At 31.2% G+C, this 26,804-nt stretch overlaps 1 long non-coding RNA gene across 3 annotated transcripts; it reads right to left on the bottom strand.

Annotated features, from left to right (window-relative positions):
* Positions 1–1,259: 1,259 nt before the first annotated feature.
* On the bottom strand, positions 1,260–4,890 carry LOC131629598 (uncharacterized). 3 transcript variants are annotated; one of them, XR_009292062.1, is made up of 10 exons: positions 3,916–4,886; positions 3,653–3,741; positions 3,471–3,564; positions 3,207–3,347; positions 2,947–3,073; positions 2,775–2,865; positions 2,571–2,690; positions 2,410–2,484; positions 2,233–2,326; positions 1,260–1,990 (listed from the first exon to the last, which is right to left on the bottom strand). It is a non-coding gene; the product is annotated as an uncharacterized LOC131629598 (long non-coding RNA). The 3 variants fall into 3 exon arrangements; XR_009292063.1 differs by having other exon boundaries at positions 2,571–2,649; XR_009292064.1 differs by having other exon boundaries at positions 2,571–2,865; positions 2,979–3,073; positions 3,916–4,890.
* Positions 4,891–26,804: the final 21,914 nt, after the last annotated feature.

The raw sequence follows: 26,804 nt of genomic DNA, 5'->3' as shown, positions 1-26,804 counted from the left end.
TCATGAATATCTTTATTACTCTGAATCACATACATTTTTTTAAGATATGATTCAATCATTTGTATGATACAAAGTAATAGCCATAATAACATTGACTATTTAAAAAATAAAAATAAAAAAATAAAAAGTATATATATGCATTAGTAATATAATCTTTTTCAATTAAACAATAAATCAACAACATACCATAAAAAATCATAATTTATTGTTATACAAAATTCCATACTTGCGATGATCAAAATTAAAAGTTTGTTAAAAACTCTAGCTCACCATAAATGAATTTAAAATATAGTTGGTGGAATTTAAAACATTAGTCTATATATAACAAATATAAATTTGTTCAAAATTTAAATTTCCCTCCCAATGAAAAGAACTATAGACCTTTGAAAATATTTTTGTCTCATTACCAATTTTGTGTGTGATTGCAAGCTGTCTCATGAGTCATGACCAATATGGACGTTTGTTACAAAGTAACTATCCAATTTAACCTCCACCGTGTCTAAAAAGGACTACTAGTTATTTTTTAATTAATCGGATTATTAGTTTAAGTCCTTTTTTTTCTGTTCAAAAAAAGCACTTTACCGCCTAATGTAATAGACCCCACCCGTGATTAAAATTTTCAAATAACTAAACTAGTCAGAGACCCGTGCTGTCGCACGGGTACATTATTTATGGTGTAGTATTTTTTAAATAATACGAAGAATGTCAAGTAAAAAAAGTTTGACTAAATTGTATATATAAAATGGAAATTAACCATTTAAAAAACAGTTTTACTAATAAGATGTTAGTAATATGAAAATTAGGTTCTAAGTTAAAATAATGATCCATAAAAAAAGTTTAAGATAAGTCAAGAACACAATAGCAAAATAAGGCCAAGTATTGAATTAAATAATTGACGATCCAACAACAATAGAGGATAACATGACCCGTTATATAATTCAACAAATGCAAATTTAAAGGAAATGTGAGTTGGAGAAAAAATTATATTATGGCCCATTAAATATTGGACATGTGAGTTGGGGGAAAAAATTGTAACAAATGCAAATGTAAAATTTAAAATATAAATGAAAAATATGAAATAATATACTTAATTGTAACTTGAACAATAATTATATAGATTTAAATGTATTAAATAATTTTATGGGAGAAAAAATATTTAAAAATAAGAATTTTATCTCTCAAATTAAGATAATGAATTAAATTCAAATTAAGATAATGATTAATTAAATTAAAAACGATATTATGTTAATAGTGACCCGTGAAATATAAACTCTATGTTTATGACACTTTATTTTGTAAGATATATTTTATTATGGTGATACTAACTTGTGAGATTGAACATTTTATTAAATTAAATGTTAAAACACATAGATCCTTGTTGTATCCTTAAAATTTGAAATATTGCTACTTACAATTTAAAGGTGAGTGATTAAGTCTTGGACTGTGTATATGTATGTTGTGGCAGCATTATTGGAAGGATCATATGCAAATGAGGTTTTGAAATAACACAACAGAAAGAATGGTAGCTTGTTGGAAATAACACATGATGGAAATGCAAATTCCACTATACTATTACATTAGTCCATCTTAGTGAATAAAAAATATTCACATGTGAATAAAAATACTCACGTGAGATAAAAAGTATTTCATTGCATTAAATAATAAAACTAATAAAACTTTAGGTCAATTAAATTATACACCCTAGAATGAAAGAAACACTTGATGCTTTAAATTGAAAATGAAGAAAAAAATAGCATAACAGATAGAATGTTATCCGAAACCTTAAGTACTACAAGACCCCCCCGGCAGAACAGTTTCCAGCAAAAGTATTAAATTGATTTTTCTAGACCATCACACTTCAAATGAATGCAATGTTGCACTTCAAATGCACTTTTTGTTGCTGCTTCTGTAGGTGGCAATGGTTGAAGAAAGAACCTTTCTTTCAATGGTAGCTTAAGGTCTGTTGCTTCATCAGAGTTCAGTGTTTTAGCTGTCAAATTCCACAAATCAGTTCATTCAAGTAAACAGGCATTTGCATTTGCATCGTATCACTCAAATACATTCAAGTAAACATCAATGTGAATTCCCATGGGATTCACATACATTGAGCACTGGTTTCAATTTTTACAGGTAATGACACTCATCATATCCTGAAAGCTAATCAACTTAATCATAGCAAACGAAAAATTTAAGATACTGTAGCATATTTAAGTTAAGAATTCAAGTGCTCACCGGTGTTCTTTAAAAGTAGCTTGAGAACCAGAATGTAGGAACAGTGATTGTGAAGCGCCGGGATTTGGGTTCTCGGCATCAAATCTGAAAAGACCTGAATTAAAGGATAGTCAGTTTTAAAATGCGGAATAGAATTTATCAAGTGATTTGGCAAGAATAGAATTCAGAATTGCATACCTAGCCTTGAAATCAACTACTTGAGTAGTAGTTTGGAACCGTTCCAAGCATTTGAAAGATTAAGCTTCCATGTGGCTGAAAGCATGAAAAAAGTTTACTTCAAGTGAAGCATGTAAAGGACAAGGAATAAACATAACATAGAGTTTTATGAAGGAACTGACTTGAACTTTGGCGATACCAAGCATGAGTTAGTATGACAACCGGTAGACCGTTTTCTTTAGTAAAAGCTATAAGTCTTTTCTGCATACATCTCCCAAAGGGTGAGATCAATCTCAGCTCCACTAACAAAACAAAAAATACAACAAAACAGTATGAAGCAATGAAGTGTATAGTGCTGTCAGGTGTGAAATTGTAACGTGACATACCATTCATTGGCCAAAATTAGGTTGACGCACAGTTTTTTCCCAACACCTATAACTTGGGTCCTAACGACTTGTTGCAGGACACCAATAATATCTGCACTTCCAAATTCGGCTTTGTCAATAGTTGGAGAAGAATATAATTATATATTGCAAAAAGACATATAGAAATTTATACCGTATAAGCGATCAACATCGAAATCTACATACAAGAATTCTGCAAAGGGCTTGAATTTGAATTTGTGTACTGCAATCTCAGGCATGTCGATACTGGTGATTGTAGTGAGGGTTATAGTCCTAAGTTCCTAACCAGTGCAAGAAAAATCACACAAGTATTTGACATCAATTTATATTTTTGTGACAAATTGTTGAACATAAGTCAAGTCTCAAACTACAATTTACTTGGTTAACCAAAAAATGTAAAAGATGATTTTTTACCTGATCTTCACTCATCTTGTGAAAGCAAAATTTCTTAGTCTAAATTGACTCTGCATCCGCTGCAGCAGGGAGAACCAGCTTTTCTACATTTAGAGAAGACAACAACCTCTATATGCAAGAAAATAGCAGTTGAAAATAACCCTAAATGGAAAACCGCATGTTAATAGAGCTCATCCTTGGAAAAAAAATCTATCGTAATGCATCTATTGATCTACTTTTTCAATTTTGATTTGAGTCATTTGTGATGTACAAAAAATTGCTTACTTTTCCTTGATACTCTCTGCTTGTAGCTACCATGGGAAGCTCTGCAATATTGCGGCCAAAAATCCTGAGAAGCCCAGCAGATACTACAATTGAACTGCCAAGAACGATACATACAGAGTCAGTTTGGCCAAAATTAAAAACTATTAGCTAAAACAAAATGGTTGCAGACATGCAGTAAATACCAAAAAGGATAGAGAATAATCTTCACCGTCCTTCTCCCACAAAACTTTCAAAACCTTCTCTTCATCAGCTCTACCACCACTGGATTTACCTGAACAATGTGAATGTAAAATTAGAAGACTACTCCATATGGTGAGAAATCTATAAAAACATCAAAACCCTAAAAGGTATAGCAAGAACACAGAATAGCTTACGAAATCAAAACAAAAGGAAAACGAAAACGAAAAAACAGTAAGCGAAATTGAAGAGAGAATCAGCAACATACATGCAGGGTGATTTACGAAAAACTGAGATCGAAGAGAACGAAGATTTGAAGATTTTCCGCTTTGGTGGATAAAACTGATTCATCTCCCGTGCTTCAACTGTTTGGACGGCGGGGAGGCGTGTTCTAGGTTTTGCTTGTTCAGTCACTTTTAGGGTTTGAGAAGAGAGAAGAGAGAATGATAATTTGAATCGTGAAGAGAGAGGAAAGGTGAGGAGGAAAATGTTAAAGCAAGTACACAATTGTAAAAGTAGACGAATGAATAGACAACACATGGCAAGTGCAAATATTCAATTTGTTAATTACTTCACTAACCTTTTGCAAGGGTAAAATTTATTTTGCAGAAGGTTAAAATTGGGAGTTTGGTCAATTTTATAATATTGGGTAGATAGTAGATAGAAGGAAAAAATAAAATAAAAATCTTCAAATAAATAGTGAGTCCCATCACCATTATCAAACAATCACAATAGAAACGAAAGCAAAAGCGATTTTGATCGGAAACAGCGTTGTCATCGATGGTGTCGTTATTCTGTTGGGCAAGATCGAAGATGCCGGTGACGCGGTGGTCGGAGCTGACGAGCATCTCTAATTCTATCGTTGATGAGTTTTTATGGGGAATCGTGACGGCGTTGGAATCTGTGGCTCTTGTTTCAATGCTTTGCTTCTTCTTCGTATTCTATGGCTGCACCGTCTGATTCATAGCATCGAGAAGAGGATAGTGGCCAGTGACACTATGCATGTGAATCTGATGTTTCCTATCGTTTTTCTTCTGTGTTCTTTTTGTTGTGTAATTGAAATTTTGGATAGTGGAAAAGGATTTGCAGCTAGTGGTTAAAACTGTTGGTGCTATGGTTAGTTGTTGTTGAGATTCAATTGTACTGCAATTTTGAATGTTGTATTATGGTGGATTAGTCATTTGTCTTTTTATTTGATAGTCTTATTTTAATGGAAAGAAAAAGAGGAATCATGAACAAAACAGTGTTTGTATTGTCCTAAGTCCTAACCCTTAAAACACGGCTGAATCAACGGCATGAAGATCTAAAGTGTTTTTAAGATAGGGTCATGCTAACGAGTGCCCCAGGGGCACTCTTTAAGCATTCTAAATAAAGAAAATATTCTTTCAAAAGTTCACCATTTCAATTTTCGATGCATTAATTACGCATATTTCCAAGAAAAACTTACTTTTTAAAGCTATTAAAGAGTGCCCCTGGGGCACTTGTTAGCATTTCCCTTTAAGATACTATATGTTTTTAACAAATTGTTTTTTTTAATAAGTTAGTCATTTAATCTATAAATATTAGAAACATTGGAGGAGAATTGAAAGAGTTGAGAGAGAGTCAAATTTTACATTTGTGAGCTATAAGGATAAGAAACATAAACATATAGACAATATGATTGTCAGATTTGAGATATTACTACATGCTACTTCACAAATATTCTAGAGCACATCAAATTAGTAGAGGTTGAAGCTAAATTCTCGAGACTAGAAGATTTAGTGGATATATTTGAGTCTACAAACAAGGAGGAAAAACCGTTCGGCTTTGCAAGATTTGTAGAGGTGACAAAGGATGCTAGAAGACCATCATACGAATGTGTCGTTTGACACATACAAAGTGTGGACCAATATATCAAGATTTGATAGAGGGAAGATACATAATGACGGGGATGGAAGCAGAAATTAGTGGAAGGATCCACGTTGCAAGGAATGAAAGAGTTAAGGATAAGGTTGACAATAGACCAGTTAGTGGAAGAACGAGGAATGAGCAACGACTAGGAAAGTTACAATCGTCAAATACTAGTTATGCGCATGTGGTGAAGAAATGCAACCAAAGAAGTGACAAGCAACATAAAAGGCAAAATGACATGAATGAAGAGTGAAAGTAGATGACGTACATTGCAGACGAAGAGGATTTCAAGTGGGCAAAGAAAGAGTTCTTAATGTTGATGAAATCTCAATGTTACGACAATATTTTTTGGGTGTGAGGATTCTCTCACTAGAGGTGAAGCCAACGGGGGAAACAAAGTTTTCATAAAAGTTCAAGAGGAAGAGGAAGATTTTCATTCCTTGGTGAAGGAATCAAGAGAATTTTTTTCAATATTGGGTTGTCAGTTTAGAATGGTGGTATCCGGAGGCGGTGATGAACGATAAGTTTACATGGGTCAAAATCTATGGAGTCCTGATCCATGCATGGAACTTAAAAGTCTTCAAAAAGTTATGTATCAGTAATGGGTGTCTAATACAAGTGGATAATGTACCAAATAATAAGAAGATGTTAGATGTTGCTCGGTGCTTGGTGAGAATAATCGTTGGAACAAAATTGGTTTGTGCCATATCTCTAAAGTTTTAATGATAACAAATTATTCAAATAACAATTTGGTATACTAATATATGTTCAAGTATGTAGAACCATAGACTAAAAATTATGATATAATCTAAGTACTGGTACTGTAAAAGAATATTTGAAGTGAAGCTAAAAGATCCATAATCAAAAGGATTAGAACCTGAGAGTCAGACTCTCAAGACTCAAACCCTCAAGGAGGTCAACTTTTAAAGGCTAGAGTCTGAAGAAAGTCAACCTCCAAAGATCCAGACTCTGAAGGATCAGAAGCTAGGATCCAAACTCTGAAGACTAGTCAACGCCTATGATGCATAGGTACGTACGGATACAATACCCGATGCGAGTACCGGTACGGGATACAACTTTTTAAAGAAAAATCAAGGTATGAATATGTTAATAGAAAATAATTTTTTTGTATATTGTATGAATAAAAAATTAAATTGTTAAGTTCACAACAAAATTATCACTATAAAAGTTATAAAAAAAAATAATATAAAGATTCATTAACGAAGAAATTAAATACATAAATATGCTATAGTAATATTTGAGAAAACCATAAAATTTACTCGAAACTGAATAATTAGAAAAATGAAGTACCACGAGTACGGTACATGTACCCGTTACCGGTACTTCACCATTTTAGACATACTCATGTTTTAGAGGTCAACGCAAGGATTAAAAAGACTCTGAAAGGTCACCATCAGATTTCATAGGTCATTTTGTCTTCTTCTGATCACATGCAAAACCAAGCAAAAATCTGCACAAACAACAGGGATGCAACAAATAATTTCTTTTGAAGCAAAGGAAGTTTAAATGTCTTTTCAACGATATTATCCATATCAAGAAACATTCCAACGTCTATGATCAAACTTCTCCAAGACTCTCTTGTGCAAGCTTTTTTCTTCAATGACTTTTTTTTTTGTTTCTCTATATAAGGAGCTGAAGACTTGAATAAAAATAACAAATCTTTGACAATTAAAAAAAGTTGTTACTTTGTCAAATCAAAGGCACGAGTTTAACTTAGAATTTCTTAACATTTGTATATCTTAAAAATTCTTAAGTCTTAAGAGTATTATTGAGTTGTATTTTGTTTACACCTCTAATTGTATATCAAGTGTAATGTTCAATAAATCTTTTATCTGATTAGGATAGATTGTTAGAAGTCTCTTGCTTGTATGCTTGAGCATTAGTGATCTCTTACTTGTGTGTTTGAGCATTAGAAGTCTCTTGCTTGTGTGCTTGAGCAATTGTAATCAGTTGTGATTATAATGAAATCCCTTAGAAGTGCAAGGGGATTAGTCTACTGTCGTATTGTGGGAGGAATTAGGATAAATCGCTCGTGTCTCTCTTTCTTTCACTTTATACCTCTGATCTAGTTTTTATCTGCTGCAAACATCTGACTTTGTATCAGATTCTATACCTTGTTTTCAGAATCCAATAAGAGTGTTAAAGAAAAGAAAGAATAAGCTAACACAATTAACCCCTCTTTTGGTGTTTTTTTCACCTTCAATGGTACAAAAAAGATCCCGAGAGAAAAACTTGTCTGGTGGTGATGAATCTGGTGTTACTAGTAACCATGATGTGTATCATGATTATAATACTTCTAAAAAGAACAAATATACTTCTAAACATCCTACATTCACTGGAGATTCTACAGAGTTTGAATGGTGGAAAAGTAAGATGTATACTCACATCATCAATATTAATGATGAGTTGTGGGACATGCTCGAAGATGGCATTACTATTCTTGTTGATGGATAAAAATGTGTTAGTTCCATGGTTTTGAGGTTGACAACAGTTTTGCTAAAACATGGTTCTTCACAAATGCTGAGCAAGATGTCGTAGCATTTTGATTATACTGAAACAATAGAATTTGAGCTTACATTAAAGATAGATGTTCTAACAGATGTCATGATATTCTGAACCAGAAAATCAGTACAGACTATTTTAAATCTTGATAGATCTGATTTGATTTTATGATATTTCTTTCAAATATATCTCAATAATATTCGCAGGTCAAGAAGATTCAATCTGGAACTATTTTAACTAGAGAATCAAATCAAGTTAGCATTAAAGTTTCTAAAATTGGATGATTGGACAATTTAGGAAACTTGAAAATTTGTTCCAAGATTATAAGAGAATTCTCTATAAACTTGTTGCAATTCTCAACTTGTGCATCAAGAAATATTTGGGTAGAAGTTTCGAAGTCCATAGACTGCAAAAGACTATTTAAAGAGAACTCTAACCGTATGAAAAATAGCTCACACAATTGTAAAATTAGGGGAAGTCTTAGGTCTGCAGTTTTGAGAGTCTCTCTCTCTCGTGTGTGTGTGTGTGTGTGCAAGTCACTCTTGTATCTTCTGATACTTATGGTAGACGTTATGTTCTCACTCAGAATCCTTTAGGTAATGAGTTGAGAATTTTCCTCACTCTTTAAGCTTTTAAGCATAAATTTGAGTGTTGTTCTTGATTAAAGCTTTAAAGCAATATCAAGTTTTGTTCTTAGTTGAAACTCTAAAGCAAGACTAAGTATATTTTACTGGAAGTGTAGTCTTCCTTTGTCACTAGTTTGTGACAAGTTTTGTCACTAAGATTATGACTTGTTCTGATTCTAGCTGTTGTGATTGTAACAAGTTGTTTATACAGTTGCTGGATTGCAACTGTATTTTATCACTACGGTGATTGGAAGTGGGATGTTGACTTCTCAGGTTTAGATGTCGATTTCTAGGCAGACGTAGCACTGGGTAGGGATTAAGCGAAAAGTTGTAAACTATGACTGTTTAAGCTTTGAACTAATACTGCCGATAGTAGATTTTCTTCCTGGCTTGGTAGCTCCCAGACTAGGTATTGTTGCACAGAATTGGGTTAACAATTCTTCTATGTTATTTATCATTCATCAATAGTTTTCTGCATATCTTTCAGTTTGATAAATATGTGTCTTATCAGCAGATGATGTTAATACATCTGTCCTGACATTTTTGTTTGAGTTGAGTTATTAATCTCAACCCGTGATTTGTGATGTTTCTCATTCTGTGCAAAAGTCTCAGGTGGATGAAATTATTCTATATCAGGATCAGATGTCATAACATTTGTCTTGATGTCATATTGTGATCACATGATCAAAAGAAGTTCTATAGAAAATATCACTGTGTGGCATTCTGGTAGATGCTTTACCTCACTCTGAGTACATCAATATAATTTACTGCTAAACCCATTTTTTATTATTTGTGTGCTACTTATGAAGGCAATGAGGAAGTAAAAGAGGCAAAGGAAAATTTTTTGATCCAACAATATGAACTATTCAAAATGAAGGAAAATGAAAGTATTGAAGTCATGCTCTCAAGGTTTCAAGTTCTGGTATCTGGACTTCAAGTTATGAACAAGAGCTATACAACTTTTGATCATGTCAAGAAGATTCTTAGGAGTCTTCCTATCATTTATATACCAAAGGTTATAATCATCCAATAAGCTAAGGACTTAAACAAAACAAGTCTTGAAAGTCTGATAAGCAATCTCTATATTCATGAGATGGAACTCGTAGGAGATGAACCGACAAAAAATCCAAGTCTCTTGCCTTGAATTCTACTGGTCAGTCTCAAGTCAGGGAATCTAAAGAAGTTGCTTCTGCAGGAGGTTTTGAAGAAGGATTAGATGACAAATAGATGGAATTTTTAATCAAGAGATTTTAGTATCTATCTAAGAAGAATATAAGGCCATCAAGAAGAAGTAGTGGCTTAACAAGATCTAGTTCTAGAGAAAATAAAGATGATCCGAAGGGATGCTTTAAGTGTAAGAAGCCTGGCCATTTTATTGTTGACTGTCCAGAGTTGCAGAAGGACAAGTTAAAGAAAGGAAGCTACCAGAAACAAATTCAAGAAGAGTCTCATGGAAACATGAGATGAACTTTACAAAGAAGAATAATATGATAAAGATGACGAAGAAGCCGACTTTGCTATGTTGGCTCTAACGTCTCCATACACAAAATCTAACTAAGATTCTGGTTCAAAATTTGAAGAAGAAGATGAGGTATTTTCTAAACTATTTCCATTTTTTATTATTTGTGTGCTACTTATGAAGGCAATGAGGAAGTAAAAGAGGCAAAGGCAAATTTTTTGATCCAACAATATGAACTATTCAAAATGAAGGAAAATGAAAGTATTGAAGTCATGCTCTCAAGGTTTCAAGTTCTGGTATCTGGACTTCAAGTTATGAACAAGAGCTATACAACTTTTGATCATGTCAAGAAGATTCTTAGGAGTCTTCCTATCATTTATATACCAAAGGTTATAATCATCCAATAAGCTAAGGACTTAAACAAAACAAGTCTTGAAAGTCTGATAAGCAATCTCTATATTCATGAGATGGAGCTCGTAGGAGATGAACCGACAAAAAATCCAAGTCTCTTGCCTTGAATTCTACTGGTCAGTCTCAAGTCAGGGAATCTAAAGAAGTTGCTTCTGCAGGAGGTTTTGAAGAAGGATTAGATGACAAATAGATGGAATTTTTAATCAAGAGATTTTAGTATCTATCTAAGAAGAATATAAGGCCATCAAGAAGAAGCAGTGGCTTAACAAGATCTAGTTCTAGAGAAAAGAAAGATGATCCGAAGGGATGCTTTAAGTGTAAGAAGCCTGGCCATTTTATTGTTGACTGTCCAGAGTTGCAGAAGGACAAGTTAAAGAAAGGAAGCTACCAGAAACAAATTCAAGAAGAGTCTCATGGAAACATGAGATGAACTTTACAAAGAAGAATAATATGATAAAGATGATGAAGAAGCCGACTTTGCTATGTTGGCTCTAACGTCTCCATACACAAAATCTAACTAAGATTCTGGTTCAAAATTTGAAGAAGAAGATGAGGTATTTTCTAAACTATTTTATTCTAGTTTAATTACTCTTATTCAAGACCTTATGGTTCAATGTCAAGAAAAATTCAGACACATTAAAATTTTGAAAAAGCAATATGAACTAAGGACGAATGAATTAAAATCTTTTCAAGAAAGAAATGAACTTTTAGAGAGAAGTCACATTTGTGAAGTAAAAAAGATGTATGATAAATCTCCCAATAAGCATGAACTTGCTCTTTAGGAATCTGTTATAAATGGCTTTGAAAGAAAAAAATTATATCCATGATTCATGGTGTAAGCAGGAGAAATGGGGAAGACATTGGTTATTCAAAAACTTTTCAATTCGAGGTTTGGAACTGTGGTTAAACCAATGGAACCTTCATTCTCAAGCTCTTCTAAAAAAAGGGCTATATTCTCATTTTGTACTAGCTCCTGACAAAGCAAAGGTTGTGAATCAGTCAGAATCAAAGACTTTAGAGTCCAAGTTTTTTAACACTTCAGAACCTATTACTTTAAAGTCAAAGGTTCTAAAGAAACCATAACCAAAAGATCCAAAGTCAGAAGTTCTGAACATACCAAAACTTAAGACATTAGAGTCTAATGTTCTGAAGGGTTCACAACCAAAGGCTAAGATTGATTGAAGACCCAAAAATTTAAAACCAAAGTCTTGAATGACCCCAAGCCTTACTACATAAAAGCTAAGGTATAAATAAAAATAAACCTTTCAAAATTAACCCCAAAGGACCCATAAGATTATGGGTACCTAAATCTGAAATTGTCTTTCCATCATATATGCTTCAACGGAGAAATAAAGCAACCCTCCTGGTATCTGGACAATACCTGATCATGACATATGACATGAGAAAAGCATATGTTTCAAACCCTAACTGTGAAAGAGGGAGGAACTGCGGGGTTTGAAGGAAACCAGAAAGAAAGGATCATTGGTACAAGTATTATTGGTAATTATTCTATTTAAATTAATAATGTTTGGTTAGTAGATGAAATAAAACATAACCTACCAAACATTAGTCAATTTGGTAACAATGGTTATGAAGTAATGTTTAATAAGAATAACTGTATAGTCATGGATGAGTCTGATAACTCCATAGTGTTCAAAGGTAGGAGAAAAGACAATGTTTATAAAATAAATTTCTCTGAATTGAATGATCAAAAGGTACTTTGTCTTCTATCAATGAGTGATGAAAAATGGGCACAAAAGGTTAGGTCATGCTAACCGGAGATTAATATCTAAACTTTACACGTTAAAACTTGTCAAAGGGTTCCTAAAAATTAATCATCACTCAGATGCTCTTTGTGGAGCATGCCAAGTAGAGAAAATTAATAAAAACTTCTTTTAAAACTTAGAACAATGTCTCTACCTCTAGACTTGGAAATACTTCACATTGATTTATTTGGTCCTGTTGGTATTGTATCAATCAATGGGAAGAAATTTGGATTAGTCATAGTTGATGACTATATCAGATGGCCTCGGGTCAAATTCCTTAGATTCAAATATGAGTCATATAATGTGTTTAGCATATTTTTTATACAATTACAAAATGAAAGGGAATAAAAAATTTTAAAAGTCAGAAGTGATCATGGAGGAGAATTTAAAAATGAGTCACTTGAAAACTTTTGTAAAAAATATGGAATTCTCCAAGAGTTCTCCTCTCCTAGAACTCCACACTAAAATAGAGTTATAGAGAGAAAGAACAAATCTTTTCAAAAAATGGCTAGAACCATAATTCATGAAAATAATTTACCTAAGTACTTGTGGGTAGAAGTTGTAAAACAACATATTTTGTTCAGAACATAATATATATTAAACCTATTATGAACAAAATTCTTATGAGCTTTTCAAAGGAAGAATGCCAAGTATTTCTTATTTTCACCAGTTTGGATGTACACGTTCAAAGGCATAATAACTCAAAGCGAGTACAATGATACTTAATCCAAATATACAGGAACACAAATATTATATCAAAAGCTCAAACAGATTAGACAACCAACCCGTTTTAGATTCTCTAAGATGACCTAATAATCTAACAGAAAGTCAATCTCAAACTAACTATATCAAGACTCTCTTTAGTCACAATCTAGAACAAAATTTCTTTCCAAATCAATCAAATAGTCCTGACAGTGGCTAGCCATATAAGACACCAAAATTCTTTCTTAATCTTTCCTCGCATAGCTAAGTCATACAACACTAGATGATCAGAAATAGACGACTAAATATATGATATGATATTGTTTATGTTCGTATATCTCGTCTTTATTCTATCCTATTTACAAAATGGATGAGATAGCTCACCTACTTTACTTAAAATATTTGTTGTTTTTTTACTATCTATTACAAAGATGCTATTTCTTAGTAGTATCAAACATAGCTTAACTTAAGAAATGTTATTTCTATAAAAGAAAGTTAATAAAATTTTAATATGGTACTTGACGGATAGGGCCGGTCTTAGGACAGGGCAACCAAGCCCACGGTCTCAAAAAATTGAGAGCTTCAAAATCGATAAATTAATTAAAAAATTATAATAACTTAAATAATATATACAACGTATCCTAAAGTAAAAACCAAGCATTAAACCTTGGTAGCCTAGCGGCTGCAGGTGCCAAGTATTTTTTACAATTTCATTTCTTTACTTTTTTTTTTTTACTTTACTAAAAACACCACTTGTATATTAATAAAAGTAGCTAAAAAAACTTGTATTAATGGTTTAAAAAAAAAAAGAAACTTGTATTAATTAAGTAAAAAAAAAAACCATATATGCATCGCACGAAATTTCTCAATTTTTTTTTTACAATACTAAAAACACCACTTGTATATTAACACAAGTAGCTAAAAAAATTTGTATTAATGGTTTTCAAAAATAAAAAACAATAGTCTTAAAAAAAAAAACTTGTATTAATATAAGTAAAAAAAATCATATATGCATCACACGGAATTTCTCAATTTAAAAAAAATATATAATATATAATATATATTATATTTAAAGATTCATCATATAACAAATTCATTTATTATTAAATTTATATGATAAAATATAATACATTATTAATTAATATTTAATTCTATTACTTTCTATTTTATTTTATAAAAAATTTACTATTAACTTTTATTTTATAATAATAAATTAAAACTTAAAAAAGTCAATATTATTTTTAATTAAGTCAACATAATTAAATAGATAATAAATTAAATTATTAAAATTAATATTTTAAACAACTTAATTAGAGTTAATCTAATTTAATGTAGTATTTATAAGATTTTATAATTTTATTTAACTAGTTTAGCTTCCCTTATACTTATATATCAATTTTAAATTTTTTTTGAAGTTTTTATTGTTATTTCTTAAAGTTTCGAAAGTCTCGTTATTTTAAAAATATTTTTAAAATATAAATTTTTAATATTGTTTATTAATTAAAACATTTTGATATTAACATTGTATATAAAAATCACATGTGTAATAGCCGAATTCTATTAACATACTTAAAATTGTTTTTTAATTTTTAATGTTATTTATAATCTAAATATACTAAAAAAATATTAACATTGTATATAAAAATCACATTTCTAATAGTCGATATTAACATTGTTTATAATTTTTAATCTTTTTTTTATTAAGACTCAACTTCTATTATTTGTTCAGGATCTCTAAACAATCAGGACCGACCCTAGATGAGATGCATGAAGATGCTGGAGGCAAGTTATGTGAGTGTTAATTTCGTTAATCAACTATTTTTGTTAAAAATAGCGTCTCCATCTATAAATATATGATCCTTTTGATTTTTTTTATCAAAAATACTCTTCAAATATCAAATGCATTAATGATTTTTTTTTTATCTATATACTCATCATAAAATTGCATTTTTTTTTACCATTTGCATTATATATTTTTATATAAATATTAAGATATTCTCTCACAAAAATTTATAATATCATATAAATAATAAAAAAAACTTATTATTTCAACCAATTTTTTTATTTCTGTAATTTTTTCTACGAGATCTTAATTAGAGGCAGAATGACGTTTTTCTTTTAATATTTTTATATAATACTTTTATAAAGTTTTTACTACAAAAGTTCCTATAGTTTTGTTTAACTCTTGAGGAAGAAATTTTGAGAAACAAAGTAAAAGTTTTTACACTAATTATTGACTCTCTATAATCCTAAAATTCTATAATTGACTCCCTAATTATTGACATGGTTTACATTTTGTTAATTCTCATTCTCATGTCTATCATGAATAGAAAAGCATTTAAATATATGTTACATCAAAGCTTCTTGTAAATTAGGTCGTTCCCAATTGAGTTAGTCGCGACATACTTTAACTTAAAAACCATAATTTACTGCGAAAACGTGAAATAAAAGTGTAATCTTAATGTAACATGAGACAATATCCAATAATACTAAATAATAATAATAATCAAAATTACAAAAGATATGGGCATTAAACTTACACCCTAATTGGTTCACAATACTAAGGAAAAAAATCAATTAAACAAAAACCTCAAATTTAATATTGTATATTGAAATGCTGCAGGTTTTGACCAACAAGCAAACTTAGTTTTAGAGATAGTAAAACATAAACCGTTAAGCTTTTAGGGGAAAGAAACAAGGAATGGCATTTTATAAAAACTGAAAACTGGAAAATACACGATACACTATACCTTTGTGGGGGTACTTTTAACAATCTGCACCATGAAACTGGTGTGATGTATATAACCGGCCTAATTTTAAGTTTGGGCCGTCATATAGTAAGACTAAAATTCATTCATATCATATATAAAGTTATATTTGACACTCTAAATTTAATGAAAAGATCATTATAATTCTACTCAAAATCTTCATTATTTTTACAAATTCATGTTTTCAATGAAAATTTCAAATTTTTTGGGTGATAACGGAAATTTGGATAACATCTTGAGATTTCTTTGAAAATAGTAAGTAGAATACCGGAAATTTCACGTTCATATCGGAAATTGTTTGAAAATATTCTATATGATCATGAGTCTGTTAATCTCGTATAAGACAAGAGCATGTGGATAGTTGACAGTGTTGCAACATTACATGTTACACCAAGGAAGGATTTCTTCACATCTTATACTTCTGGTGACTTTGGAGTGTTGAAGATGGATAATAATGGCGTATCTAAGATCATTTGTGTCAGTGATGTTTAACCAATGTGGGAATGCAATTGTTTCTTAGAGGTGTCAAACATGCTCCAAATGTTTGTTTTAATTTGATCTTTGTGCACGTGCTTGATGATTGTGGTTATGACAATCAATTTGGATTTAGAAAGTGGAAACTCAACAAAGGTAACTTGGTTGTGTCCATCGGGGAGAAGCTTTCAAAACTATATTGGACCAAAGCCTTGGTTACTAGGAACAATGTGAATGCTATCAACATGGAAGCATCTTTGTGGCACCAAAGACTTAGTCATATTAGTTAAAAGGGACTAAATGTTTTTCCATGGCTGGTAAATATACTAGAGTATTCCTCAAGGAAGTCAATTAGTGTTCCATTAAAGGTAAAGTCCTATAGTGGTACACTTTATTTTGTTACTTTTATTGATGAGTGTTCCAGGAAACTATGGATTTACGCCTTGAAAACAAAAGAACAAGTGTTAGAGAAGTTCAAATAATTCCATGATATGGTTGAGAGGCAGATAAACGAGAAGCTGAAATGTGTTCATTCTGGCAATGGTGGTGAGTATTGTGGACCATTTGATATCTATTGCAAGCAGCATGATATTGCACATGAAAAAAATCCTCCTAAAACTACTAAATTGAATGGTTTAACAGGGAGGGTGAATCAAACACTAATTGAGAGAGTAAGGTGTATGCTCTCTGAAGCTAAGTTGCTAAATCATTATTGGGGTGGGGCACTTTACATGACGGTGCATGTTTGATATGGTGAATGTATAATGTTTTCTAGCTTGTTTTCCCATCTATTTTATGTGTGTTTTCATCATTCAAGTTCTTTTTAAGCGCTTTGGTGTTGTTTATTGTTTTTAGTTAATGAGAAGTCAATGAAGCGAATCGAGGCAAAAAGGCTGAAGATCACACGAAAAGGAGAACTTTTAATGCAAAATTTTCGAGGACAGCATGGCCTGACTGTGTCCCCTAACACAAGGCGTGTTCCCACTTGAAGTCCCCTCCATACGTCAAACTTGAGGCTGACACGGCTAGCCCGTGTTGCCTAACACGACCCGTGTCACCACTTAGGCAGTTGCAAACTTTTGGTTTTTAGGCAGTTTTTGTGACTTTGTGGCTTTGTAACTCCCATCTTCTTCATTATTAGTTTTAAGTATCCATTAAGCATGAAATTAGTGCTTGTAATAAGTGATTTAGCGTTTGAGTTAGTATAAATAAGGGCCTTAGGATCCTTCATTTTCATTACTTTTCAAAAGAATTATTTGAAAAATATTGTAATTTCATTTTAGTATTTGAGCTTAAGCTTTGTAATTTTCAGCATTCTACTATAATCTTGTTTTTTTCTTTACTTTTACTTTGTCATTTACTTTAACTGTTTCTTATTCATTATTTTCCTTGAAATGTTATTACTTTTGATTAGTGTTGTTGTCAATCTCACCATAAGGGAGTAGATCCTTAGGGACATGGGGGATATGTGAGTCCATCTTATAACAAATCTCTACTAAATATATGTCTTTGAATTTATGAGAAGTCTAGGCTTTATTTATTTTTGAAAATCGAGTACTATTTTTACGTTTATGATGGTTGTGAAAGAAAAGTCATTAGAGATGTCGTTCATGTATCGAAAGATAATGAGTCGACATCCAAAAATGAGTTGTTAAACAACTGAGTTCGAAGCGCCGCTGACAAGGTAAGTGGCGGGTGTCTAACACCTTTCCCTCACTTAAACGACTCCCGAACCCTTTAGCCTTCCATTTTAGGTTTTTCCTATTGTTTATCTGTCCTTAGGACAAATAAATAACGGTGGTGACTTCATTATTTTTGCTGGCCGCGAAAACCACAAAATTTCAAACTATCAAACCTTGAAGTGTTAATGGAGAATTTTATTGCGACGCAAACTCGATCTAACCCGGAATCTATGATGTAGAGTTTTGTGGGGATACAAAATCTCCATAATAAATAGTTTAGAAACCAAAACCTCCATACTAGTAAAGCCTTTAGGCAGCTAAACACTATGATTGAGTCTCTCGTGACTCACAACACTACATTAGAGACCAAAATATCCCAGATTGCCCAGATCCCTCTAGGACCCTTCCTTGAGGGACATGTGATGGTTGTAACAACCGCAAGTGAAAAACAAGTTGAAAATTTTAGGGGGTATTTGATAAGTGGTGAATACATAGCATTTTCTAGCTTGTTTTCTCATCTATTTTATGTGTGTTTTCATCATTCAAGTTTGTTTTTATGTGCTTTTGTGTTGTTTACTTATTTTCAGTCAATAAGAAATCAATGAAGCGAATTAGAACAAAAAAGGCCGAAGATCGCACAAAAAGGAGCACTTCCAATGAAACATTTCTAATTCTTTATTTTACTTTGTCATTCAATTTAATAGTTGCTTATTCTTTATTTTCCTTGAAATCTTATTACTTTTGATTATTAATATTGTCCATCTCACCATGAGTGAGTAGATCATTAGGGACATAGGGGTTATGTGAGTCATCTTATAACAAATCTTTACTAAATCTATGTCTTTGAATTTACGAGAAGTTTATGCTTTATTTATTTTATAACTCAAGTACTATTTGTTACATTTATGAGAAAGCAAAGTCATTAGAGATGTCATTCATCTGTCAAAAGATAATAAATTGATATCCAAAAGTGAGTTGCTAAATAACTGAGTTTGAGGCGCCGCTGACAAAGCGAATTGATCTCAGTTGAGAAACAATCAAAAAGCGTCTCACGTGACAACGTAGCGCTCTTGATCCATTTACTTAGCTATGCCTGAAACATGTTTAGATGCGTACATCACGAAAGTGGGTCACACACATATTTATCTTATTTTCTATAAAATTTGCTTAGAACTTCTCGTAAATCAAAACATACACAATCGTAGGGTTGAGTCTAGATGGACAAATCATAATTCTTAGTCATGCTCTATATTAATTGTTAAAACGTTATTTTTCAATGTGCAATCAAACAAACCACTTGCGATCATCTTAGATAATCATATTTAAGATAGAATTTGGTAATCACAAATCTCCTTGTGGAATTGAACTTTTGTATTACTTGACACAACTGTGCACTTGCGGTTCACACACATCAATTTTCTTAATCTAATTCCAAAAGTTTCTTTGAAAAGTGAAGTTCCTGTCAAAATTTGGTTTAGAAAGAATGTCAAGTATGATCATTTGAGAGTCTTTGGTTGTAAGGCTTTTATGCATATTCTAAAGGATGAAATATCCAAATTGGATGCAAAGTCAAAATAATGTATATTCATCGGCTATGAGCATGATGAATTTGGTTACATGTTGAAAGAACTTGTAGGGAAAAAGCTTATCCAAAGCTGCAATGTAATATTCAGGGAAGACAAAACTATTGAAGACATTGATAAGGTAGAGAAGACTATTCCCAAGAAAAATATCTTTTTTTCTAATATTGATCCAGTTTGGTTAACTAGTCATAATCTAGATGCTATTGTTGGTGATGATTGGAATATTGAGTCATATGATTATGTTGATGATCAATAACTTAGATATGAGGTAAATATTCTAACTGATGATGATGAAGGGGAGAGCGATATGTCACAAGATGAGAATCTTGGTGAAGCTCCATAATCATCTCAAGTTTAACTTTGGAGGTCTAACAAGCATATATAACCTTCTACAAGGTATAATTATGATGAGTATGTGACCTTAATTGACGAGGGTGAACGTGAATGTTTTCTAGAGGCCATAGAAAGTGATGAAAATCAAAAGTGGTTAGATGCAATGCATGATGAGATGAAATCATTACATGATAATCACACGTATGGTTTAGTGAAGTTGCCTAAAGGCAAAAGGGCTTTAGAAAACAAGTGGATTTATAGAGTTAAACATGCGATTAATTCTAAGTCTCCAAGGTATAATGGCATATGGTGAAAGGTTTCTGTCAAAGAAAGGGTGTTGATTTTAATGATATTTTCTCACATATTGTAAAGATGTCATCAATCAGAACTGTGTTAAGTTTGGCTGCTATTCTTGATTTAGAGGTTGAGCAAATGGATGTGAAAACGACTTTCCTTCATGGTGATTTAGAGGAAGAGATATGCATGACATAATCCGATGGTTTTCAAGTTAAAAGAAAAGAAGATCATGTGTGTAGATTGGGAAAGTGTTTATACGGGTTGAAGCAAGCTCTAAGGTAGTGGACAAGAAGTTTGAGTCTGTTATGTGTGATCAAGGATACCAGAAGACTAATTCAGATCATTGCGTCTTTGTTAAAAAAATTTCTAACAATGACTTTATTATACTGTTATTATTTGTTGATGATATGCTTATTGTTGGGAAAAGTGTTTATAACATTAAAAAGTTAAATAAGTAGTTGGGGAGTCATTTTCCATTAAAGACATTGGAGAAGCTAAATAGATTCTTGGCATTAGAATCATGCATTACAGAAAGGAGAAGAAATTTTGGATGTCAAGAACATTATATCAAAAGAGTGCTGCAAAGATTCCTAATGGAAAGTTCTAAGGCGGTAAACACTCCTCTTGCTACTCATTTCAAGTTGAGTTCTAATCAAAGTCCTTCAAGTGAAGATGAAGCATTTAATATGAAACATGTTCCTTATGCCCCTGTAATGGGTAGTTACATGTATGCAATGGTGTGTACAAGACCAGATATAACACATGTTGCTGGTACAGTCAATATATTTTTGTCAAATCCAAGTAGAGATCATTGGAATAATGTAAAATGGAATGTAAATTATATTCGCGGTACTACTTCTACAAGACTTTGTTTTGAAGGAGATAAGCCTACTCTAGTAGGGCATCTTGACTTTGATATGGCTAGAGACTGTGATTCTAGAAAGTCCACTTCGGGATACATGATTAGAATTGCAGGGGGAGCTGTGACTTAGCAGTCCAGATTGCAAAAGTGTGTATCATTGTCTACTACAGAGGCTGAATTTATTGCCATTACCGAAGAATGCAAAAAGTACTATGGTTAAAGAAATTTTTGCAGGAGCTTAGATTTGTTCAAGACAAATATGTGTTATTTGTTGATAGCAAAGCGTCATTTATCTTGGTAAGAATCATACTTTTCATAATAGGTCCAAACACATTGATGTGAGATATCATTGCATACGTGATGTTTTGGACGCTAAGTTGTTGGAGTTAGCTAAAGTTCTTACAAATGATAATGGTTATGATATTAAGACTAAAACATTACCAAGAGGGAAATTTGAAGCTAGTTGTGATATCGCCGAATTGGCGATTTCTTCCACATAGTTGTGAGGGGAGATTTGTTGGGTTTGAGCTTCCTTCTTATGTGGAGAAAGACCCAAATATGATTAGCGCATTTATCTCACTTATTTAAGTTGAGAGAGTCAATTTGGGGTTGAGAGAGATAGAGAGAAAACAACGATTCAAAAGAGAGAAAAAAGGAGAGAAACTTATTTCCATTTTTATGTAACACCTGTATCACCTGTATGTAACTTTTTTACTGTTTGGATCTTCAAAACGAGGCCGAAGTTGAGAGATATCTGCTTCGCGCTAAAGTTGTAAATTTGGATAATTTTTCAACTTTTTGATTCTTATTTGTAAGCTAGTTTGCTTTGTGATTTGCGGTTGTTAGCATTAGTATGTGAATCATTTTAAGACTCTCATGTACCCTTATTTGATTTTAGTGGAGCTATTTTTTTAGTTTTGACGAATCATGGTTTTTATTCTCATATTAAGGGGTTTTTCACATTAAAATATCAGCGTTCTCTTGTGCCTTAATTTTTTCAATTTGCTTCCATATATTTGTTATTGATCCTAATAGGTTCTTTCAAGTTTGAAGAATTTTTTATCTATTGCGTATTGGTATATTATTGTATGTCTGTTTCCCATCACAAACGACATTGCAGTACAAGAGACAACAAAAAAACACGGGGGTTCCGATAGTAGAATAGTATTGCATTAGAGATTATGAATATTATTGATGTGTTAATCAATTCCTTATCAATAGAGTCAATCTATATTGATAAGAACTTGACTAACACATCAATCCCACTTTCTATAAAAGTTAGTATTACACATTAACATAAAAAAGAAAATATGTCACCCATTAGCAACTCTGTCTTTCTAATTTTGGGACAAACGATGATGCCCTGTTCATTGAATGAATAAATGAGTGAAGTTAGTTTGTTTAACATGCATTTTGTCGCATTTAGGATTTGGGACCAACCCAATGTCACATCTCTTTGCTTAAGGGTATCGTCATTGGACCCTCATGACAACTCAAAAGCTAACTAGAAACTCTTATATATTGTCGTTTTATAGATGCATTATTCTCTCATTATTCTTCCACAACATCTAATTTCAATTAATTAAAATTTCAAAGCATGGCTTAGCCATCACTTATCTCTATACAAACCAAACAAGTCTTACGTGGTTGTTGTTGCACGTATGGTCTCTATTAATATTGACTCTCGTGGCATCATGCATGCATTTGGTATTTAAGTTGCGCTGTTTTATTCAGTGATTACAACATTCGAATAAATTGGTTTATCAACATTTAGGTACGACGATATTGATAGTTTATATTCAACCTCTCTTAATTGAAAATTTAATCTATTTTATAATAATATAATAATATAATAATCTGAAGGTGTATAAATTGAACTAGCTAGACACGTAAGTGTTCAATAATTAGGTTTTGAATTGAAAAGGTGATAAGACCAAAGAAGTTGGAGAAAAACAAAGATTTTTTCTTTACCCACTTCCCTATGGGGTCACCCCAGCGAAAACCCCATTTTACCCCGCTTCGGAAATGTATTTCCGAAATATTTTTTTTTTCTAAATTTTTCCAGACTTCGGAAGTGCATTTCTGAAAAAATCCCAAAAATTGAAATTTTGACTAATTCGGAGATGCATCTCCGAAACAACAAAATAAAATCTAAAAAAATCCTAAAAATTAATTTTAGGATATTAATTAATTCAATTATCATAAATTTGATATAATTTATGAGTAATGAATAATAATAATTATATATTTTGATATAATTTATGAGTTATGAATAATAATTATTATATATTTTTATTTTGATTCATATTTTAAAATTTAAAATAATTTTAATTAAAATAATTAAAATAATTTCATTTTATAATTTTTTATTTATATATTTATATATTTATAATAATTATTATATATTTATATATTTACAAAAATAATTAAAAAAAATGAGTGTTTTAATTTATATATTTATATATTTATATAATAATTATAATAATTATTATATATTTATAAAAATTATTATATATTTATATAATAATTATTATATATTAATTATAAATATATTTATACATTTATATAATAATTATAAAAATTAAAACAATGAGTGTTTTAATTTATAATATATATATTATATTTATATTTATATATTATATTTAATTTTAAATAATTCAAAATTTACTTATGAAATTAAGATGTTTTTGATTTATATAAGTTAGTAAAATAATTTTTAACTTTAAAATTGTTTAGGAAATTTTATACCTATTAATTGTATTGATTCACCTTGATTTCATACCTATTAATTGGTCTTGGAATATTTCGGAAGTGTATATCCGAAGACACCCCTCCCAAAAAAATTCGGAAGTGTATATCTGAAGACACTCCCTCCAAAAAAAAAAAAAAGGTGTTTTCGGAAATGCATTTCCGAAAACTCAAAAAAGGGGTGTTTTCGGAAATGCATCTCCGAAAACACCTTTTTTTTCGTATTTTCGGAAGTGCATTTCCGAAATAAGACAAATTTTGAAAAAAAAATAAGCGTTTCGGAAATGCATTTCCGAAGTGAGGGTATTTTGGGTTTTTCATCAGAGGTGATCAAGAAAAGAGGGAGGTGGGTAAAGAAATTTCCAAAACAAAAGAATATAAACACTAATTAAAATATTGCATATTGCTTTTATGGTTGGCTCGGTATTGAAGAATATGGGAACACATGCATTAAGATATATTCGTCTCAATAGAAAACGACACCCCAGAAAATAGGGCTTTCTTGTACTGTATACAATACGACTTGTAAAAATAAATATATCTAATCTCATAACATAGAGACAGGGTTTCCGATAATTTTGGAAATAAAATTATTTGTTATTAAAAACTAAAAAGTTTATTTAACTTGGAATCCGAGGGTTCATAAGGATTAAGGTAAGTTTCAAGGCTCAAAGAACGTCTATAAAGTCTATAAAGGTGCTTACAGCTCACTTATCAAAGTATGAGTTGAACCCACGATCTCTTAGTGTGTGAATCAACTCCTAACTGAGTAAATCTACGTTGCCGAGAATGCATTTTTTTATTCATAAGGAACATATAGTTGTTAATTTCCCTAACATCTGATTCTCCAACATCCAGTTCGACAATATTAGGTACATATGCATCAAGTCCAACAACATTAAATTCGTCAATGACCTAGTTGATAACAAATATATATATATATATATATATATATATATATATATATATATATATATATATATATATATATATATATATATATATTAGAAACAAAAAATTTAAAATCAGAAATTAATATTATCGGAAAGCTCCTTTTAAAACTGATTGGCATAGTTTCAGAATGGTTTTTCTAAAAAAATTCTACAATACTACTGTAGGAAGAATATGAAGATTTAACAATGACAATAGATATTTAATTATATTATCTATAACAAATTTCATTAAATAAATTAGAGAGATAACTCGATGATCCTCTTTAACAAGACAAAAGGAACACAAAGGGCCAGTCCCCAAATCATAACGCTTTGGGACAGCACAATGTTTATGAGCATATGCTTACTTCATCTGCTTGAATGAAAATAATGTGAACCAAAATTAAAGTGAAAAGCTTGAAATACAATTCAAGATTTTGGAACCGTGACACAATGATTACATTCAAAGTAGGCTGCTTAATATTTTTAATAAAAAAATGTTGGTTAAGAAGCCGTGGCCCATTTACCTTGTTGATTAAGGGGAATAAAGTAACTTCAATTTTCAAAGGCATTGATGTAACATGCTTGATTTTTATGTACTACAAACTACTACTACGTAACCTAAATATGGACCACACTAAATACATATACTTGAATGTTGAATAGATTTGTCCTCGTGCACAAATTATTCAAGTAGGTATTGTAATAAAAATTTAAAGTAGACAAGTCGAATTTAGTGTAATAAAAATTTAAAGTAGACAAGTCGAATTTAGGGGTGAGAATATATCAGATCAATTAGAAGTTTACTACTTAATTTTTATGGTTTGTGACTTATTTTTTTATAAATTTATTTAGTTAAAAAAAATAGCCACAGACCATAGAAAAAAGTCTTTTAAATCTATTAAGTCGGCCTATTTAAATAAATAATTTTATTTCATTATTATTATTATATTATATTTGTATTTTGAATTAAAATACAAAAACAAAACTTAGTTCTCTAAAGAACTCATGAAAATAAGTTAGAAAAACCTCATAATAAGTCATAAGTTATTTTCATAAGTCATCTTAAACAAATAGTATCACAAAACTTATGTTAATAGGTAAACTTGAATAAGTCAATATAAATAAGCATTTAGTATCGTTGATATTTTAGTTTGCTAGTCCATTTAAACATTACTCGAATTACTTATTTACAAATTTTTAAATAAAATAGGCTTTTATGTAGGCTAATAGGTCAATCAGACATTCGGAAATGTCAGACTCAGACCTAAAAATAAGCTTAAGATAGACCATAGGGTCGACTTAGACTTTTAAATTTTTAGCAGATCAGACTCAAACTTGACAAAATCTAACTCGACCTAGCCTATGCTCACCCTACTCAAATCCTATCGACTCCTCCTTAAATTTAATAGAGAAAATTGATTTAATTTATGTATAAGTCGATGTTAATATTTATCCCGCCCCCACACCCACACTTGTCTCTAATTGATTTATTCAAAATTATTAAATTTATTAATTTTGTTATAAATTTATTCTTATTAAAAAACCATGTTATTTGGCTATTACTGAATAATCTCTTGTAATTTATTTTTTTAGTCTTTGTTTTGGACCGACTATAAAGGTCTCCGACCGACAATTATGAAAGAAGGACATTACAAAATCCAAGTCCTTCTTTCATGTATTACACGCCTAACAAATAGTAGATTGTTATAACTTCTCCAATGTGTATACATAAAGTTTGCCAAGTCCTGGTATTCAATTTACTCATCTCCTACAATTACTGATTTAAGTGTTGGGGTGCTAATCTTGTAGGTCATACTCTCCCCATCATACTAGAAACTCAAATCCATTGCAACCTTCCATATTCACCCGTCCTTACTCCATTTTTGGTTCCGCAATGGAGCAATTGCGCCGTTTGTGAGAATTGACTTCTGATTCTTGTGTTTTCCATAATCTTACATTCTTTATTCTATTCGTTAGTTCCTCAGATCAAGAGCTCTCAAATTCGAGCACGAAGATCCATCGCGTTCAATCTAATCAAATAGGATATCAACTTTATTCTATTGAATTTTCATATTTATGACTTCCGCACTTCTCGATA

This window comes from Vicia villosa, unplaced genomic scaffold (genome assembly GCF_029867415.1).
Source record: "Vicia villosa cultivar HV-30 ecotype Madison, WI unplaced genomic scaffold, Vvil1.0 ctg.000585F_1_1, whole genome shotgun sequence".
NCBI lineage: Eukaryota > Viridiplantae > Streptophyta > Magnoliopsida > Fabales > Fabaceae > Vicia > Vicia villosa.
The sequence above is the reverse complement of the archived record's forward strand: the minus strand, read 5'-3'. Positions and strand labels throughout refer to the sequence as shown.